Source organism: Anastrepha obliqua, chromosome 4, assembly GCF_027943255.1.
Source record: "Anastrepha obliqua isolate idAnaObli1 chromosome 4, idAnaObli1_1.0, whole genome shotgun sequence".
NCBI classification, from domain to species: domain Eukaryota; kingdom Metazoa; phylum Arthropoda; class Insecta; order Diptera; family Tephritidae; genus Anastrepha; species Anastrepha obliqua.
Genome location: NC_072895.1, coordinates 76,925,297 through 76,931,323, shown reverse-complemented (window position 1 = coordinate 76,931,323; position 6,027 = coordinate 76,925,297). Strand labels below are relative to the sequence as shown.

The following is a 6,027-nucleotide window of genomic DNA, read 5'->3' as shown; positions in this document are numbered from 1 at the left end:
CTTTATTTCACTTGTGAGCGCATTGCTTATTATATGGGATTTACAATTTATTCTCAACGTTGTTAAAGGAACAGCCTAGTATGACTAAAAATTGTAACTATACATATGCACATATGTATGTACTTGAGGTGTTCGTGTGAGTAGAGATTTAAAATTTTTCGTCGGCTATGTGAAAGTTTTCTTTCCGCTCGCATATTTAGTCTGAAGAGAATAATCGACGCGATAAGTGGTGAATTGTCTTGTGAATTCGCATGTGGTGAAGTGCTGGTACGGTAGAATATAATTTTATTTCGATACATTTGCCTAAAATTTGTATGGAATACTAATGTATTTACCACAGAATATCACGTAATTAATTACTATTAAAGTTAAAACTTTAGTGAAACTCTTAAGTTTCGGTCAGAATTAAAAATTTATATGTGTTACTTAAAATTTTGGATATTTTAGTATATTTTTTAAATAAAGTGAAAATCTTCCCAGGCAAAAACTGCAAGTTATTTTTAGCCGGATGTGTGTTGAGTATTGTAAGTTCGGGTGTGTTCGGCTATCGTTATGAACGCTAATTTTAACCGCTCGAAGTGGACACGTTTGTCGGCAGAATATACGTGCATGCATGTGTACAAGAAATTGTTAAAAAATGTTTCGAAAATGAAGAAATCATATGTTTTGAGGTGTAGTAACAAATGCATTAAGTGTGTGAATATATTCATCTATCAAAATACCACGGCAGGGTAGTCTCACACAGAATTACCGGTTTCTTAAATATTTGAAGAGACTATGTGCTAAATACAGGAGCAATTTGCATTTTAGAAAATAAATGTAAAAATGTAAAAATAAAAAGTAAAAAATATAAGAAACAGTGCAGTGCAAAAACAAAACAATGTAAAAATTAAAGAATGCTGCCTTAACAACTAAATACAAAATAAAAAAATTTACGGATAGTAAATACATAAATATAATATATATATCTGAAATGCGAGGCTCTGTGTGATAATCGCAAGTTTAGCAATAAAAAAATGTTATAATGTCCTTGTGGTTTATTTTTTCTTGCAGTGCAAACAATAAAGTGAATTTTTAAGAAAATAAATCTCATTCATATTTCGAAATGTAAGTTATGTTTCAACAAATTGTCGGTAATATATTAATTTTATTTTTATTTGAATTATATGTAAACAGGGCCGTGGAGAGAGTATTCGGGCCCCGAGGGAAACTTGAGATACGGGCCCCTTCAAATTTTTTTTATTTATCAAAATGCGTATTATGTTATAGTGAGCCTCGAGTCCGGGACCCTCTGAAAACTCCGGGCCCGTGGGAAAAAGTACCCGATCCCCCCCTCTCGTCGGGCCCGCCTGTAAACAATTATGGGAAGTATTCCGTCTGATTAGATAAAAGAGGGCTAACGAGGTGCGAATTGATGGAGTAAATGATAAATATATCCTGGCGCGCTGCAATAGAGCTGCCCAGAATTGCATTTGTTTGTAAAATAGTGAGTTATACCAGCTTTATGAGGTATAACCCAACTCGCTAGCGCCGAATTTCGCTTGATAACTTTGTTGTTGCTTTCACATGCAAAATTCCTGTTAAGTTAGTCGAGCAGAGCAGTAGTGAATAGAACAGACATTTTATAAATTTAAAATTATTATAGGAAATGAGAGAAAATTACAGATAAAATCCCATAAAATTTCGTTTGCACTGCGCCATTAAAATTATTACACATAATATTCCTATAGTGCATTATAATTTATCCGACCTCTGCTATGTAATTACTATGTACGAAAATGCGCACTGGTCACGAATTAAAATTTTTGGCTTCAAATTGTATAATACTATACATATATGCATATACATACATACATATGCAGATGCCATGCACATTTGAGTATGCAATCAGGGATTCTTTCTATGCGACTTTTAATAATATTAATAAAGCACTGGTGTTGCTTTTTTGACATTAAATTTTAATTTATTTTACGAAACGCTTTTCCAATAACCCTATTATTGAGATGTGGAGTGGAGATTATTGAACCAGTTGCAATTATTATTATTATTAATTTATTAGTATAAGCAAAACTTCACATATCCTACATAAATTATTAAAGTCATTATTATTTCTTAGTAAAAATTGTTGCACTTATTTTACGTATTCTATCCTATTTGATAAATACACTGGTGCATTTTTATTTTGTATTTATATATATATATATAATATAGGCTGGGTCGATTTGTGGAGAGGCAAAAAAATCGGCCATTTCTCTGTGAAAATCATATCTAGGGATTAAAATATGAAACTTTGCCGAAGGAACCATACCTCTAAAACGAATTCTGATGTCCCCCAATTTGGGTCGAACTTTTTAGTTTCTTTTCTCATGTAAAGGCCAAAAATTGTGATATTTTGAAATGATTGTATGGGGAACCCCCCAGGGGAGTTCTAGGGGGTGTGCCACTGGCATGGGTTGATCGGCCGTCCAAAGTTAGTGGTGGTCGGTCATACATTTGGACTCGATTGGAGCACTCTAAATGGGTCAAAGTGGGATTTTTCGTTCGACCCAAATTGGGGGACATCAGAATTCGTTTTAGAGGTATGGTTCCTTCGGCAAAGTTTCTTATTTTGATCCCTAGAATACGATTTTCACAGAGCAATGAGCGATTTTTAAATCAACCCGCCCTAATATATATGTATATAATGGGTGATCAATTAAGAGGAGTTTTTTTCATTTGCGTTTTTTTACAGATCGCGCGCGAGTTGTGGCAAACTGTCATCGTGGATTTGTTGAACAGCGTTTGGCATTTCATCATGGAAAGACTCACACCGCAACAACGTCTACAAATTGTTCAACTGTATTATGAAAATCAGCGTTCTGTGACAAATGTTTTTCGTGCGCTTAGACCGCATTATGGTCAACATAATTGGCCTGCCTTAAACACTATTCGACATACCATCAACAAATTTGAATCCGAATATTCATTGGTGGATAATTCTCGACCGAATAGACCACGTCCAGCAAGAAGCATTGAGAATATAGCGGCAGTAGCAGAGAGTGTGCGTGAAAACCGCGATGAATCGATTCAGCACCGTTCTCAGCAACTTGGACTGTCGTATGGAACAACTTGGTCAATTTTACGGAAGGATCTTCATTTAAAAGCATACAAAATACAGCTCGTACAAGAACTAAAGCCAAATGACCTTCCTGCACGTCACCGTTTTGCTGATTGGGCTCTTGAAAAGATTGAAGAAGATCCGCTGTTTTCGAGCAAAATTTTGTTCAGCGATGAGGCGCATTTCTGGCTCAATGGTTACGTCAATAAGCAAAATTGCCGTATTTGGGATGAAGAGCAACCAGAACAGGTTCAAGAGCTACCTTTACGCCCAGAGAAAACAACGGTCTGGTGTGGTTTATGGGCTGGTGGAATCATCGGTCCATATTTTTTCAAAAATGATGATGGCCGCAACGTAACTGTGAATGGTGCTCGCTACCGTACCATGATATCGGACTTTTTGCTACCTGAAATTGAATCTAATGATCTCTACGACATTTGGTTTCAACAAGACGGAGCCACTTGCCATACAGCTCGTGAAGCAATGACTTTATTGAGAAGTCATTTCGGAGAGCAGCTGATTTCACGTTTAGGACCTGTGAGTTGGCCACCAAGATCTTGTGATATCACACCTTTGGACTTTTTTCTTTGGGGATTCGTGAAGTCCAAGGTCTATGCTGATAAACCAGCTACGATTGAAGCTCTGGAAGCCAACATTACGCGTGTTATTCACGACATACCAGTCGAAATGCTCGAACGAGTGATTGAAAATTGGACTTTCAGAATGGACCACCTTAAGCGTAGTTGCGGCCAACATTTGAATGAAGTCATATTCAAAAAGTAAATGTCAAAGAATGTCCTTTCAAATGATAAATAAAGGTTTTGAACATAATTTACATTTTTGTTTTTTTTTTAACTATTGAAAAAAGCACCTCATGATTGATCACCCGTTACATATACCTATAATTGGTGCGTATACCCTTTTTGGGTGTTTGGCCGAGCTCTTCGTCCTATTTATGGTGTGCGTCTTGATGTTGTTCCACAAATGGAGGGACCTACAGTTTCAAGCCGACTCCGAACGGCACATACTTTTTATGAAGACCTTTTTTTTCATGGCAGAAATACACTCGGAGCTTTGCCATTGCCTGCCGAGGGGCAACCGCTATTAGAAAAAACTTTTTATTCATTTTGGTCTTTCGCCGTGATTCGAACCTACGTTCTCTCTGAATTCTGAATGGTACTCACGCACCAACTCATTTGGCTACGGCGGCCGGTCTCTAACATGACTTTAATTGATGTATGGTATATCTATTACATTTTATAATAAATAAAGAAAAGAACACAACATGAGCCATGACGAGAAAATTAGTAATTTACTCATTAATATAGTGGCATTATATTCGGCATTGCCGTAAATCTAACCCTAATCTTCCTAAGTGCGAATGGTTTGATGGGATTTTTGCGTGCTCTTCGCTTAAGTCACTCTTATTTTCAGGTGGATTTCTAAACCGCGATACTTAACCTGATACTTACTACTATTTATACAAACAAAAAAAAAATTTTTTAATATATTCGTAAAAAATCCATATTCAATATTTAAGGATCAAAAACTTATAAATTCATTTCTAGAATTAGAGAATTTAAAGTAATAACGAAATAAGGCACAATTTTATGCAAAAATATTATTCGTACATAGCCATATAAAGAATATTTTATTTAAAAAATAATAGAAAAATCGAGTATTCAGTACTTTGTTGGGCCGCCTTAAGCTTTAATAACTGCTGCCAAACCTCGCATATACTACTTTTTACCAATACCTTGGTTTCATTAGCTGCAATTTTCTTCCGCTCAACACTTAAAGCTGTCTTTAATAATACCTTTGATGTTATTTTGTGCTTTCTGATTCTCCTTTCTAAGAGCTGCTAGATTGAGGTGGAGTTTTAAGCTGCTTACAATGGTAAATAAGCCATTCTTGCACGAGATAAGATGATTGTTTTGGGTCATTGTCTTGTTGAAACAAGAACCATTTAGAATACAGTCCAAGTTTAAAGCCACTACCATGCAATTTATTCTTCAAAATGTTTAAATACAGATGTTTGCCCATTTTAACATCAATAAAAAACATTTTTTCTACTTCAGATGAAGTTATGCACCTCCAAACCATTGCATGCACCATGCTGAATGGAAGGAATAAGATTTTTTTCATTCAGCTCTGTATTTTCTTTTCGCCAAACTTTTGGAGGCCCATCTGATCCGAAAACATTAAATTTCGATTCATCACTGAGTATGACGTTTCCCCAAAAAGAATCTGGTTCATTTATATAGCGTTGGCGAGTTCCAATGTTTTCTTTCTGTTAATATCTGAAATGTAGGGCTTGCGGCGTTCCACTCTGCTATAATGACGAGCGTTATGCAGACAATTACGGCTTACTTTTTTATTCAAATAAAGGGTGTTTTTTTTAGAGGTTAGGTTTTCAAGATGAAATAAAACGTATATAATTTAATGTTATGACCAAGAATTTAGCTTTATTATAAAGATAAGGGTTTGCCATTATGTTTTAAAAATGATTTCGGGCAAGTGGCCGCCGCGGCTGGCTGGAATAAATTCCAGCCGAGAGGCCCAATTTTCGACCACTTTTTGCAGCAATTGGGGCCGTATGTCAGCAATAACACGCCGAATATTCTCTTCCAAGACGTCAATCGTCTCGGGCTTATCTGCGTAGACAAGCGACTTCACATAGCCCTACAAGAAATAGTCCAGCGGTGTTATATCGCACGATCTTGGAGGCCACGCCACAGGTCCACGGCGCGAGATAATGCGCTGACCAAAAGTTTCCTTCAATAAATCGATTGTTGCGTTGGCTGTATGGCATGTAGCGCCGTCTTGTTGGAACCAAAGGTCGTCCACATCAACATCGTCCAATTCAGGCACGAAAAAGTCATTAATCATGGCTCTATAGCGCTCTCCATTGACTGTAACATTATGGCCGG

At 36.5% G+C, this 6,027-nt stretch overlaps 1 protein-coding gene across 9 annotated transcripts in view; it reads left to right on the top strand.

Annotated features, from left to right (window-relative positions):
- The first annotated feature begins 208 nt into the window (after window positions 1–208).
- The window catches only part of LOC129243788 (ryanodine receptor), a 96,603-nt gene continuing 90,784 nt past the window's right edge, over window positions 209–6,027 (top strand). For all 9 annotated transcript variants that reach the window (XM_054881098.1, XM_054881096.1, XM_054881100.1 and 6 more), the window contains exons 1-2: window positions 209–267; window positions 1,054–1,107. The gene's annotated coding sequence lies outside the window, so the exon portion shown is untranslated. The remainder of the gene's footprint in view (window positions 268–1,053; window positions 1,108–6,027) is intronic.